Source organism: Tenrec ecaudatus, chromosome 3 (genome assembly GCF_050624435.1).
Source record: "Tenrec ecaudatus isolate mTenEca1 chromosome 3, mTenEca1.hap1, whole genome shotgun sequence".
In the NCBI taxonomy this organism is placed as follows: domain Eukaryota; kingdom Metazoa; phylum Chordata; class Mammalia; order Afrosoricida; family Tenrecidae; genus Tenrec; species Tenrec ecaudatus.
Genome location: NC_134532.1, coordinates 148,461,357 through 148,475,109, shown reverse-complemented (window position 1 = coordinate 148,475,109; position 13,753 = coordinate 148,461,357).

The window sequence follows — 13,753 nt, the reverse complement described above, 5'->3', positions numbered from 1 at the left end:
TTGGAGTAACAGGCACAGACTGGGAAACCAAAGTTTCATTTGAACAAAGATTGTATATTACAGAGCTTGCATTACGAAAGACTCTACATCTCAAGGGGACAGGTTCATAACACCCAGACAATAATTGGGTCTTTAACTTGGTATCCTTGTGAATTCATACGTGGACACACTCACAGGAAATTCTGAGAGACAAGTTAGAGGGGTTCGTTCAGCTTAAGGTCTCAGCTATGGAAGGTTTCTAGTTATGTCTCAACAAACTATATGATTCTCTTAACTATGATGCTTCTGAGCTCTGTTATATTTTTAACATAAAGAATAGGGGTTAACTCTTTGAGGGCCCCCTTCATAACCACTTCACCCTAAATCTATGGTTCTGACTCACAGTGGCCCTCTAGCACAGAGTCGAACTGCCCTGTCTCCAGGACCCCTGGTGGTGTAGGGGTTCCATGTTGTGCTGTGGTTCACAGGGGCAGCAGTTCAAAACCACTAGCTGCTCCTTAGAAGAAAGACTGGCCATTCTACTCCCAAAAGCATCTTGGGAACCCACAGGGAACCATCTTTAGTTTCTCAGTAGCCCAGCTAGCTGAATAAAGACTCTTCCAATTTCAAAACATTATAGTGGCTGCCATTTATTCAAACCTATAACACTACAAAACCTTCTTTCCCTCGGCTGCTTCTCCACTACAGCGTTGGGAAGTTCTCAAACTTCTTATTTTACCAAAACATCTTGTAATAGACACATTTTATGATGCCACCTAGCATGTATGTGCATGTGCTTGTGCACACACACATTTAAATTTTTTATTTTATTGGGACTCTTACAGCTCTTATCACAATCCATACATATATCTATTTTGTCAAACACATCTTTGCATATGTTGTTATCATTTTTTTCCAAATCATTTTCTTTCTCCTTGAGCCCCTCCCCCATGCTCCCCTAACAATCTGTAAATTCTTCTTCTTCTTTTTTTCCCATGTTTTACACCGACTGCTGTCCCATTTCACCTACCTTTCTGCTGTCTGTCCCCCTGGGATGGGGGCCACACATTGATCGTTGTGATCGATTCCCCCAACTCTCCCCCACATGGCCACCCTCCTAGTATCACTGTTCCCCCCATTGCCCCTGAGGGGTTTATCTGTTATGGAATCCTGTTTTTTAAACAAATATTTCGCTAAAGATTATTTGGCCTTACTGTAGTGTAGTACAGTGTCCCTATTCTAGTTTCAAATGTTCATCACAGCCCACGGAACTGGTTTCATGGCCTACCTATGGGCCAGAACCCACAGTTTGAAGACTCTTCCACAGAGAACAAAGGAAGGTAGATCACTGAAGGAGAAGCGTGGGTGCAATGTTTTCTATAGCTGGCATCTCATTTGTTCAGCTTAAAAGACAATGTGATGGTTTTGTAGTATTTCCACATAGTCTTTGAGGTACTTAGTTTATTGTGCCAACCTGGCTGATAAACACATGTGGGATTAATTGAAGGGCATAGGGATAAATGGCTTGGTGAGCCTCGCCTTTCTAGTTCTCAGGTCTCTTGCTTTCTGATGGTCACACCAGAGTGCAGCTGCCTTAGCCAGTTCCCTGCATCAGCTGACAAGGCTGACTTCCTGCAAGACATCCCCAAGGAGAAGCCACATGGACCTACCCTGATACAGCCCTGGGTGCTGGAGTACCTGTGTGGAGACCCACGCCAGTGCTGAGATGCTTACACATTCACTAACTCGGCTTTCCTCCTGCAGTCGGCATCATTGCATCTGTTTTGTGAGCTGGAGGAGGACTTTGTGGATTGGTGTTGGACATATGGGTTAATGTTGGACTTGTAGGCTTGGGCAGCATTGGGTTGGGATGTTTTCTTCATGCACACTTAATCTTTACATAAAACTCTCTCTTATACATGAGTTGCTGTGGATTTGTTTCTCTAAAGTACCTAGACTAATACAGTCTTCAACCGTCTTCCCTTCAACAGGCCGAGTTTACGTCCTCCCCCCTTCGCCATGGACTGTCCTGAGTCACTTGCTTGCTAATAAGTAGACTGCAGATAGAGTGATGGTGTGTGACCTCCAAGGTGTGTTAAGCTGGGCTGTCTAGAGAAACACACCCAGTGACACTGTGTGCATAAGAAAGAGCTTGCTCTCATAAAGTAATCTTATATCAAGAAGCCATCCCAGCCCAGTCCATCTTAAGTCTGCGGATCTGATGGGAGCCAGAATCCTCTAGAGATTCATATAGCTGCAGGCCGACAATGCAGAAAGGGAGAGCGGGATTCAGAGTCATGCAGCTCCAAGGCCAGTGCAAACACGGCAGGGTGCTGACAGCTGTCAAGGTCAAGTGGCCCACATGAGGCTGCCCCTGCAGGCAGAGTCCTAGCCAACAGGAAGGGGAAGGGGAAGACAGAGAAAAGTTCCCAGTTTCTCTTTTATAAAAAGCCACACTCCCAACCCTGTGAAGAGGTCTATATGTTGAGAAACTGAGAGCTTCAATTAACAGCCAAAGAATTGAGGGCTCTTGCCAACAACCATATGAAGGAGCCACCTTGGAAGTGGATCCGCCCGCCTTAGTTAAGTCACTGTTGAAATCCTGAACCGGAGAAAGCCTGAAATAATCTTTACTGTTTCCTAACTTTGGAGGTAGTGTTAATCCAGATAGACTAGAGAAACAAGTCTAGGGAGACTCATATGTGTGTAATAGAGAACTTTATATCAAAATAATTGCATTAAGAAAACATCCTAGCCCAGTCCAGATCAAGTCCCTAAGTCTGATATTAGCCCATATGTCCTATACCAGTCTATAAATTCCTCTTCAGACACAAAATAGGCAATGACACCAAATGAAGGAAGATCACAGGCCAGTGGTTGGAAAGTCTTGTGGATCCAATGATGGTGGAAGCAACTCCGTGGTTGTGCGGGTCTCCACGTGGCTCCTCCAGCTCTAGGGCTCTGGCTCCATCAGCATAGTTCCATGTCTAGCAGAGAGAGTGGGTGTGGCCTCCACTGAGCTATTTATCTCCATAGCTCCTAATGAGGTTATCAAGCTGCTACCTGATTAACAGGCTAGACTCCACCCCTTCACTCTTAATAGTCTCAAATTGATACCAGACAATGGAACTACCACAGAGGTCATACATTACGAAGTAAATGTGACTCATGCAGATTTATGTAATAACCATGGAGTCTGCCTTAACAAATATCCAAAGAGTGGAACTGGGTAAGAGACAGAGATGGAAGGATTGTGAGCAGTGTTAATAAAAGCGGAAAGTTGCTTGAACATACTGTTAGTAGAAGCTTGATGGCCTTTAGGAAGTCTGTTTCAAGGAAAGTGGGAAAACGCACTGGAAACTGGAGGGAGGAGATCCTTGTTATGTCCTGACAGGTTTGACCATCCCATCACCTGCATCAATATGGAAAGTAGAGACGTGTACCCCAGGAAGTGGAAAGTCTAATGGAGTTCCATGCAGAATGGTGGAGGTACCACCTGACTTCTTGTTGCTTATGTAAAAAGCAAGATGAGAAATATAAGCTAAAGTTCTCTTTTACAAAGAAGCAGAACTACCTGATGTTGAAAATGTACAGACTTCATGATACATATGGGCATTTCATTGACCACGCCTATTCAAGCCAGATTCAGAAGAGGTCATGGAAGGAGAGCTGCCATGCTAATGCCAGACAGATTTGGGCCCAAAGCAAAGATACCAAAAAGGTAACTATCCAAAACCCCAAACCAAATTCACTGACTCTGACTCAAAGTAACCCTCTAGAGAATAGTGTAGAACTGCGCCGTAGAGTTTCTGAGACTGTAACTCTTTTTTTAAAAAACATTTTATTAGGGGCTCATACAACTCTTGAGACTGTAACTCTTGATGGGAACAGTCTCATCTTTCTCCTGTAACCAAAAATACAAATTCACAGCCATCAAGTCAACTCTGAATCATAGCAACTCTAGGGAACAGACTAGACTGCCACTGTGGGTTTTTTGAGTTTGTAATGCTGTACGGTAGTAAAAAACCTCATTTTTCTCCTACAAAGCAGCTCATAGTTTTGAACTGCTGACCTTGCAGTTAACACCCCATCTCTTTTTTTTAACACGCCATCTCTTAATCCCTACAGGTCTAGAGCTTCAATGGAGTGGGTTTAAACTGCCAACCTTACGGTTAATAACCTCATCTTTAATCCATAGCATTACCAGGTTTGCTTGTGTTTTATTGCAAAGACATTTCAATTGTGCGGAACAGAACAAATTATGGAGAACATTGTGGAGAAGGGGGATTCCAGAACACCTCATTGTGTTCATGCAGAACCTACACATAGACCAGAAGTGGACATTCAAAACAGAACAAGAGCATACGTAATGGCTTAACATTAGAAAAGGTGCACGTTGGGTTACATCCGTTCACCATGTTGATGGAATCTGTCTGCTGAACAAAGAATTCAGGAAGCTAGCCTAAAGGAAAGAGAATGCACTATCGGGAGTGGAGGACGATTCATCAACAACCTGTGACATGCAGATGACACAACCTTGCTGTGGAAACAGAAAAGAGGACTCAAAGCATATACTACGGAAGATTTTGGAACCCCAAAAAATAATAAGGCCTTCAGTATGGATTACACCTTACACCTTAAAGGAAACAAAAACCCTCCCAAGTGGACCAATGAACGCGGCGTGATCCACGGGGACAAGGCGAACAGCTCCTGGCAACATGTTGCATTGGGCAATGTCTTTTGCTGTGCAATGTCTTTTGGAAGCTTAAAAAAGCAAGATATCCCTGAGAGGACTGAGGTAGGCCTGACCCCAGCCATGGGATCTTCAATGAAGCATATGCATATGAAGCATATGCATGAGAAAGAGGAGCAATTAATACATCAGGTGGAAGAAGAATCCATGCCTTGGATGACGGGCTGGTGAAGAACGCTGGCGGCGGCATACGGACCACAAATACGTCTGTCTAGGAGGAAGCTTAACCAGAGGTGCTTGAGAAGGGAGGCCATGGAGAGCTTGGCTCAGGTGCTTCGGCCATGTTATCAGGAGGCTCACACTCAGCCGGTACAGTGCTGCTTCTACGCAACCACAAAGAACTTGTTTGAGTGACGTTCACAGGCTTGGTAGAAAGTAGAACTTAGGTATTTAGCTGAGGAGATTTCTAAGCAAAAATTTAAAAGGGCTGTGGTGTTTCTTCCTGCCGCCTATAGAAAAATGCAAGAGGGGAGAGATGGACTTAAAAATGAACTTTGCAAATGAGAGCAGGATGAAGAGATTTGGAAACTTCTGCTGGACAAATTAAGGACATGTAGCCTAGATTATTCACCATGGATGTAGGTACACAATTTTTTTGTTAAAGAAATTGAGCCTGTAAAGTATCAGATTACCCAACAAGCAAGGTAAGCACCGTTCACTTGTGCTTACCTACTCACCTGTAGTGAACAATTCCATGTTTTCACCATATCACAGGTTCTGCTTCTAGGCATGGCTGGCACACGGCTCTCTCCCACCTCCGCAGCACCTTCATAAGGAATGAAACCTCTTTTCAAATGTACAGTCCCTGGCAGGGAGAGAGTACTCAGGAAACTAAGCACAGGTCAGCACATACTTGCCTTACTTACTGGGTAATCCAGCCCTACGTCTAAGAAAAGACCCACCAGCTTAGACCACAGGGGACAAAGGAAGGAGCGAATGCTAACTGCCTCTAGGAGCGCTACAGACAGGAAACAGGCCCAAGACGTTACCTCCTGTCCTCCCTGTAAAGGACCACTTTGGAGCAGCTCGGAGTTCATGAAAATTGTTTAGTAGAAGCAAAAAAACAGGGTCTTCTCTGTTTCAGAGGGCTCCAAAGGTGGGGCTGCAGCCTCCTAGATTTCAAATCCCCCACTTGGTTGTGGAACATGCAGCTGCCACCGAGTGCTAGGGAGCACCCACACTGAAAAGGGCGAAAGCAAAAGGCCTCAGAGGGGCTGAGGGAGTGAGTTTACCACTCAGACACTCTAAGAGGATGCAGCTATCCAAAGCCTAAGGAGTGTCGCTGCCATTCCAGTGGGTCCGGCAGATGAAGCTGAAGTCCAGGGCCAACGGCCTATCACCAAGAAGCCGAAGGACAAGGCCCACATGCTTAACGAACAAAGGATTGTTCTCTTTTCTTTTTAACTTTGCATTGCGAATTAGGTGAAGGTTTACAGAGCAGGTCATTAGTTTCAACTCATTCCTTGCAATCCCCTCACTTATCCCACTTCCTCCCTGTTTCCCCTTTCCGTTTCTTCTTAACTCTTTGAATGTTATTTTTGGGTAAACATGGCCCATGTGATCTTTAGTCTTGGGGAGTTCCATCAATCTCTATCCAACCAGTAAGCATGGTCTCTTTGATGATTTTGAATTCTGTTGTCTATTTTTCTCTCACTCTACCCAGGACCTAATGTGATCTTTCTGACAGAAGTTAATAGTGGTAGCCGGCACCATCTCGTTTTTCTGGTCTCATAGTCCTGTGGTCTATGGACTAATTGTTGCCATGTCTTTCCAATGTCATCACTCTTCTTTCCGCTGGGCAGTGAGAGACTAACACTTGCACCTTAGATGGCTGCTCATTAGCTTTTAAGACCCTAGTTCCTGCTCACCAAAGTAGGGTGTTGAACACCATTTTTGTGTACTATGTTACCCACTATGTTCCTGAATGTGGCGTCCCCCAAGACTTGAGCCCTCACGCCCAGTCTTACTCCCCTACATTGTTTGAGTAAGTCTAGGTTTCCGTCACTTTGCCCTCTGTATTTCCCAGGGAAACAGAGGGTTGTTGTCAAGCCTTGAGAGTAATTTGATCTGCTGGATCTGGGCCTTGATTGGACGCCATGCCTCCTCTGCCCCTCATTTTTTCTATTTGTAACAAAAATGTGTACCTTGTTCCTGTCCCACCATTGTGTTTTGGAAATAGACACCTTGTGGTCTAGATCTCACAGAGTCACAAATGAAGAGGAATTCTGTCCCAGGAGAGTATACCCTAATGTCTCACCCAATTTTTAATTTGGATTATTCAGAAGATAAGATTTAGAACTTTAGGTTAAGACTTAAGAATCATTGGCTGAGGAAAATGTGTTTCGGTTATGAAATGGACAAGAATTTGGGGGAACCCAAAAGTAGAATATTATAGATTGAATCCCCTCCCCGTAAAATATGTGCTATAAATCCCTCATCTCTATGCCCGTGGTTATAATTCCAATTGGGAATGGATTGTGGTCAGTGATGGGATTCAAATGTTTTAGCAACTGGCTCATGGCCCTAATGACCATTTTAAGTATAAGAAAATGATTACTGAAAGGTAGTTTATTATTTCATACAGTTAATACTGAAATAAGAACAATAAAAGAGGAAGATTATGTTATAAGAAAGAATTTTAAAATATTAAATAATACTTGACAAAAAGTTATAAAGCTGTTAGAATATTTCCATTTTGCTTCTTGATTAACAACCTTACTTGCAATATTCTACACTTTTTTCTGAGCATCACTGACTGTGTGATTTATCCTTAACCATCTTTTCACTGTTTTTCTTGGGCACTTTTCCTCTTTACATTCTGTTTGCTTACTGAACTAACAAACAAGAGAATAAAAATGTAGCATTTCATCAAAAGTATGAGTTTTATGAAATTAACAAATAAGTATTTCAAGCATAGCTGTCTAATTTTTTATCCCTGTGGACAGAATGAACATTACTGAGGGAACTTAGAATACGCCGTCAGGCAGAGGAACGTGAAAAATGAGTAAGGAATGCAAATTTGTGATTTCCATATTGGGCGACTGTCCATTTGTCCAGCAGTGCCATTTTAACACCAGCCCACGGAATTCAACAAAAAGTTAGGTTCTGCCAAACCAGTGTGAACCAGCTGAATCTCATCATGGTGGTGAAGTAAAATTTCTTAACATTCTCTTCTATCCATGCTTCTGTAGCCCCACCAAATGATTGGGTGGGACTATTCAGAGAGGCTGTGTGAAATACTAATAGAGGAGATTGGCCAGTTGGGGTTGTCGTTCTGTGTATAAGAAAGCTATCTCAGAAGCAGAGAAAGAGAATTCCCGAGACTATCAAAGAATAGCCCCCAGCAGAGCATGTTGGAAATCCCTGCCTGAAGTGGATGAAGCAACAGAGGCCACGCTATACAGAGTCCAGAGGCCAACTCAAGGAGACCACGAGACAGCAGAGGAACTATGAGACTGTGAAGCAGAGCAGTGAGTGTGCTTTCTGACCCATGGACAGAGACAGAGGCCAAGGGACCAAGTGACTGAGAGGCTAAGTGTGGAGGCAAAGCTGTTTGCTGCTTGGGCAAATGGGTAGGACCACGACCTTCCCCGACTTAGGCAAGACCCCTGGGAAAATGCTGACGGCTCAACCATGGGTGCTTATGATACACTGGATGGTCTGACTCTTGCCCCAGATATAGGAGACACTTTCCCTCTGGTTGCTCAAACACAGCATCCTGCAATGTATTCATTACTTCCTGTTCCCGACTTTATCTTCCCCTCCAGTCCGTGGACAAATTGACTAATGTAGTCATGTTTCTTTGTATATCCTCAGATACTTGTCAACAATCCCTTTGTGTAGAGACTTGTCACATGATGCAGGCTATGTGACAAGGAGTGTCTATAATCCTGTCTCCAATCAAGTTCCAGACCCTGGAGTGTCTTGACTTCATGGTCCCCTACCCACAACTTTGTCTCATTTTTTCTCTCTTAATCAAATTTTCTCAATTGCAGATCATACCCCTCTTGGACCCTGTTTGTTGTGAGAGAGCTGGTCTTGTTTAATCTCACAACAGCTGAGGAAAAGAAAGAGAGAGAGAGAGAGAGAGAGAGAGACTTGGCTGGTGGCAAAGGAGAGGTGTTGTTGTGGACCAATGACTCCATCCTCAATGTTTTCTGATCCTAGTTTGTGGTCACCTCTTAATGTCTCTAATACAACCCCCCATAATTTTTAGCGTTGTTGTGAGTTCTGGATGCCCATTGCAATGAATTGTAGAGCCCAGCATAACAGTAAAGTGCTGTGGGAGTAACGGTTGGTACCACAATAGGGTAAAGGAAGATGGATGGAGGCATATCTGACCTCTGCCTCGTGACAACCAGCCTTGAGCAAGTGCAGAGATGAAGTTTCCTTTTTTCCTGTGTAACCAGAGGTCAGATGTGGCCCTTATGCTGTTTCCTCAGTTGCGTTTGTATCTGGAGGCAGGATTTAAGTAGATTGTGTCTTGGGTCAATCTCCACCCAGCAGAGCAGAGATGGAGTGTGTTAGTCCTGTTTGACTAGAGAAACAAATTCATAGACACTCATGGGTGTATAAGAAAGAGTGTTATATATAAGAGCAATTGAATGTTGAGAAAACATTCCATTCCAGTCCACATTAAGTCCATAAGTCTGATATTAGCCCATTAGCCAATCTATAATATCCTCTTCAGACTCACAAAACACAACCATGATGCCGAATGCAGGAAGATCGCAAGCCAGTGGGTGAAAAGTCTTGTGGATCCAGTGGCAGTGGAAGCATCTCAGAGCTGGCAGGAGTCTCCACATAACTCCCTCAGCTCCAGGGCTCTAGCGTAGCTCCATGTGTCTTTCAATAGGAATGTCTTGCAGGGAGTGTGTGTCCCACCTCCAGTGAGCTATTTATCTCCTTAGCACTTCCAAATGAGGTCATCAAGCTGAGACCTGATTGACAGGCTAAACTCCACCCCTTAACTCTAAAATTTCCAATTGACAACAGATTATGTAACTACCACATGGAGGAAAGGAAATTCTGAGCCACACAGGTTTTCTCGGGGGCAGAAGCTCAGAAAAAATAAGGACCTTTCTCCAGAGCTAACAGGGAGGAAAAACCTTCCCCTGAAATCCAGACTGCTATCCTCTAATGTAGATTACACCTCAACATACAGAAAAAAAATCCTCACAATTGGACCAATAAGTAGAATCATGATAAGTGAAGAAAAATTGACATTGTCAAGGATTTCATTTTACTTAGATCCACAAATATCCCTAGAAGTAGAAGGCAGGAAAACAAGCTACATATTAATTATCTCAAGTGTTAAAGGAAAGACGTGACTTTGAAGACTAAAGTGCACCTGACCCAAGCCATGGCATTTTCAATCGCCTTGTTGTTGTTAGGTGCCACTGAACTGACTCCGACCCACAGCCACCCAATGCACAGCAGAGCGGAAACACAGCACGGTCCTGCGCCATCCTCACAGTCGTTCCTATGCCTGAGCCATTGACGCAGCCACTGGGTCAGTCCATCTTGTTGAGGGCCTTCCCCCTCCACGTTACCAAGCACGAGATCCTTCTTTCGGGACTGTCTCTCCTGACAACATGTCCCATGTCTGTAAGACAAAGTCTTGCCATCCTTGCCTCTAAGGAGCACTTCTTCCAACACAGATCCTTTTAGCAATCCATGTACTTTCAATATCAATTGCCTTACAGGCATCTAAAAGCTGGACCATGAATGAGGAAGATAAAAGGAGAATTGATGCATTGGAATTTTGGTGTGGGTGAAGAATATTGAATATAGTATGGATTTCCAGAAGAATGGACAAATCTGTCTTAGAAGAAGTGCAGCCAGAATGCTCCTTAAAAAGCAACCATGAGGAGACTTTGTCTCACACACCTGGAACACATCATCAGAAGAGACCGGTGCTTGGAGAAGGACATCGTGCTGGGTAGAGGGGCAGCAAAAAGAGGAACATCCTCACCAGGATGGAGTGACATAGTGGCTACAATGGGCCCAAACAGAACAATGATTGTGAGGATAGAGCAGGACAGGCAGTGTTTCTGCTGTAGAAATCAGAATTGGCTCAATGGTCCTTATCAACAAGGGTCTACACTGTGAGACAATAAATTTCCAGTTGTTCACATCATCCACTTGTGGTATTTTATCTTTTAATTTACTCATTTTATTGGGGCTCATACAACTCTTACCACAATCCATACATCCATTGTGTTAAGCACACTTGTACATCTGTTGCCATCATCATTCTAAAAACATTTGCTTTCTGCTTGAGCCCCTGGTATCAGCTCATTTTCCCTCTCCTTCCCCCTTCCCCCTCCCTCTAGAATTCTTGATAATTTATAAATTATTATTTTATCATGTCTTACACTGTCTGATGTCTCCCTTCACCCACTTTTCTGCTGCCCATCACCCAGGGAGGAGGTTATACGTAGATCCTTGTAATCAGTTCTCGCTTTCCACCCCACCCTCCCTCTACCCTTCTGATATTGCCACTCACCACTGGTCCTGAAGGGATCATCTGTCCTGGATTCCCTGTGTTTCCAATTCCTATCTGTACCAGTGTTTATCCTCTGGTCTAGCCGGATTTGTAGGGCAAAATTGGGATCATGATAGTGGGGGGCAAAGGGGGGATGAAGGAAGCATTTAGGAACTAGAGGAAAGTTGTATGTTTCATCATTGCTACTCTGCACCCTGACTGGCTCGTCCCCTTTCCATGACCCTTCTGTAAGGGGATGTCCAGTTGCCTACAGATGGGTCTTGGTTCCACAATCTGCAGTCCCCCTCATTCACAGGATTTGATTTTTTGTTCTTTGATGTCTGATAACTTCGGCACCTCATGATCACACAAGCTGGTGTGGTTCTTCCATGTGGGTTTGTTGCCTCTGAGCTAGATGGCCACTTGTTTACCTTCAAGTCTTTAAGACTTTAAGACTCCAGATGCTATCTATATATTTTGATAGCCAGGCACCATCAGCTTTCTTCGCCACATTTTTTATTCACCCCTTGTCTTCAGTGATCATATCGGGAAGGTGAGCATCATGGAATGCCACGAAGTATTCTTGCATTGAGGGAGTACTCTAGTGGAGGCCCAATGTCCATCTGCTACCTAATACTAAACCTATAAATGTAGGCACATAGATCTATTTCCCCATCCTCATATATAAATATATTTATATATATACATGCCTTTATTTAAATCTCTATAAATGCCCTTTGGATACTTTTTTGTAATAGCAGCACTAAATAACGAAGACATGAGCCAAACACTGGATAAATCTGAGATATTGATGCTTTATTTACTATCTTTTGCTCATGTGTTTGAAAAGTATCACAATTTAGATTAAATGTTTAAATCTTTTAAAGATGAAGCTTTGAGTATCCTTAAAACAATAAGTTGCAAATATAATTTATGTATAGTATACTTTCCATGTAATTCTTTTAAACTTCCCCTTTTATAGTATTTCTCAGAAAGATACTTCCTATTTTTGCCCTTAAATTTCATTTCTCTTTTGGCCAAATTTTCTTTAAAGGATTCCCAGTTCTGTTCTTAACTATTAAGAAGAGCAAATATGTGAGAATGGTGATACCAGTGGGATAGAAAGGGGGAACCGATCACAAGGATCACATATAACCCCTTCCCTGGGGGATGGACAACAGGAAAGTAGGTGGAGACATTGGAGAGTATAAGACATGACAAAATAATAATAATTTATAAATTATCAAGGGTTCATGTGGGAGGGGGAGCAGAGAGGGAGGGGGGGAAATGAAGAGCTGATAGCAAGGGCTCAAGTAGAAAGCAAATGTTTTGAGAATGATGATGGCAACATATGTACAAATGTGCTTGACACAATAGATTGTGATAAGAGTTGTATGAGCCCTCAATAAAATTCTTTTTTAAAAAGAGCAAATACACCAAAATTGAATCCTGCTGAGAATAAAACTTTAAGTATTTTAGATTATTTTAAAAGTTTAATATAAATATTTTATAACATGCTAACAAAATATTTAACTTGCAGAGAAAAAGAAAACCTAGACATCTATAATTCCACTACCTAAAACCAACAGTTTTTATATTCAGTTTTATAAAATTTTACATGATATAAAAAGAACCATTACTTTATGTACTTCAGAGGAAAAGATCACCAATGTTCCTACGGCATGATGCTCTTTATAGAACGTTTTAATGTGTAGGGATTGAAGGAGCCCTGGTGGTGTAGTGGGTTACACACCGGTTGCTACGAGCAAGGCCAGCAGTTTGAAACCACCAACTGCTCGACTGGAAAAAGATGAGGTTGTCTATTCCCATAAAGATTTATAGTCTTAGAAACCCATCCACATGGACAGTTCTACCCTGTGTCCTCCAGGGTTGCTATGAGTCAGAATTGTCTTAATAACAGTGAGTTTGGACATTGGGTTTTTAAAAATCCTTCTAATGGGGCCTCTTCCAGCACTTAAATAATCCATCCATCCATTGGGTCAAGCGCACATTTGTACATTTGCTGCCATCATCCTTCTTTCTACTTGAGCCCTTGGTATCAGCTAATTTCCCTCCTCCTCCCTCACCCTCCCTCCCTCATGAACTCTTGATAATTTATAAATTATTTTCATATCTTACACCATCTGCTGTCTCCCTTCACCTATATTTCTGTTGTTTGTCACCCTGGGATGGTGGTGGTGGTTACACCCGTGTCAAAGCCGCAGTCATGGCATCATCAAGGGACTCATGTTGAGCTCCTGGTGGATATCCTTTGGATTTAGGAAAAACAGGAGTCTGATGGGACAAGAGCAAGGCTGTAGGCTGGATGTTTCAAAAAAAAAAAAAAAAAAAACAATGCCCTGGGACAGCCCACGAGGCCTGAAATCCCTTGGTGCCATTTTCCTGGTATTTTTCTCACCAAAGCTGTTTTCAATTTTCTTAGAAGTTCTTCGGAACAAGTCCATGGGACCATCAAAATAAGTTCAAATGACTTTTAAAAAAAATCAGAGTATCCCTTTGGAATCCCTCAAAAC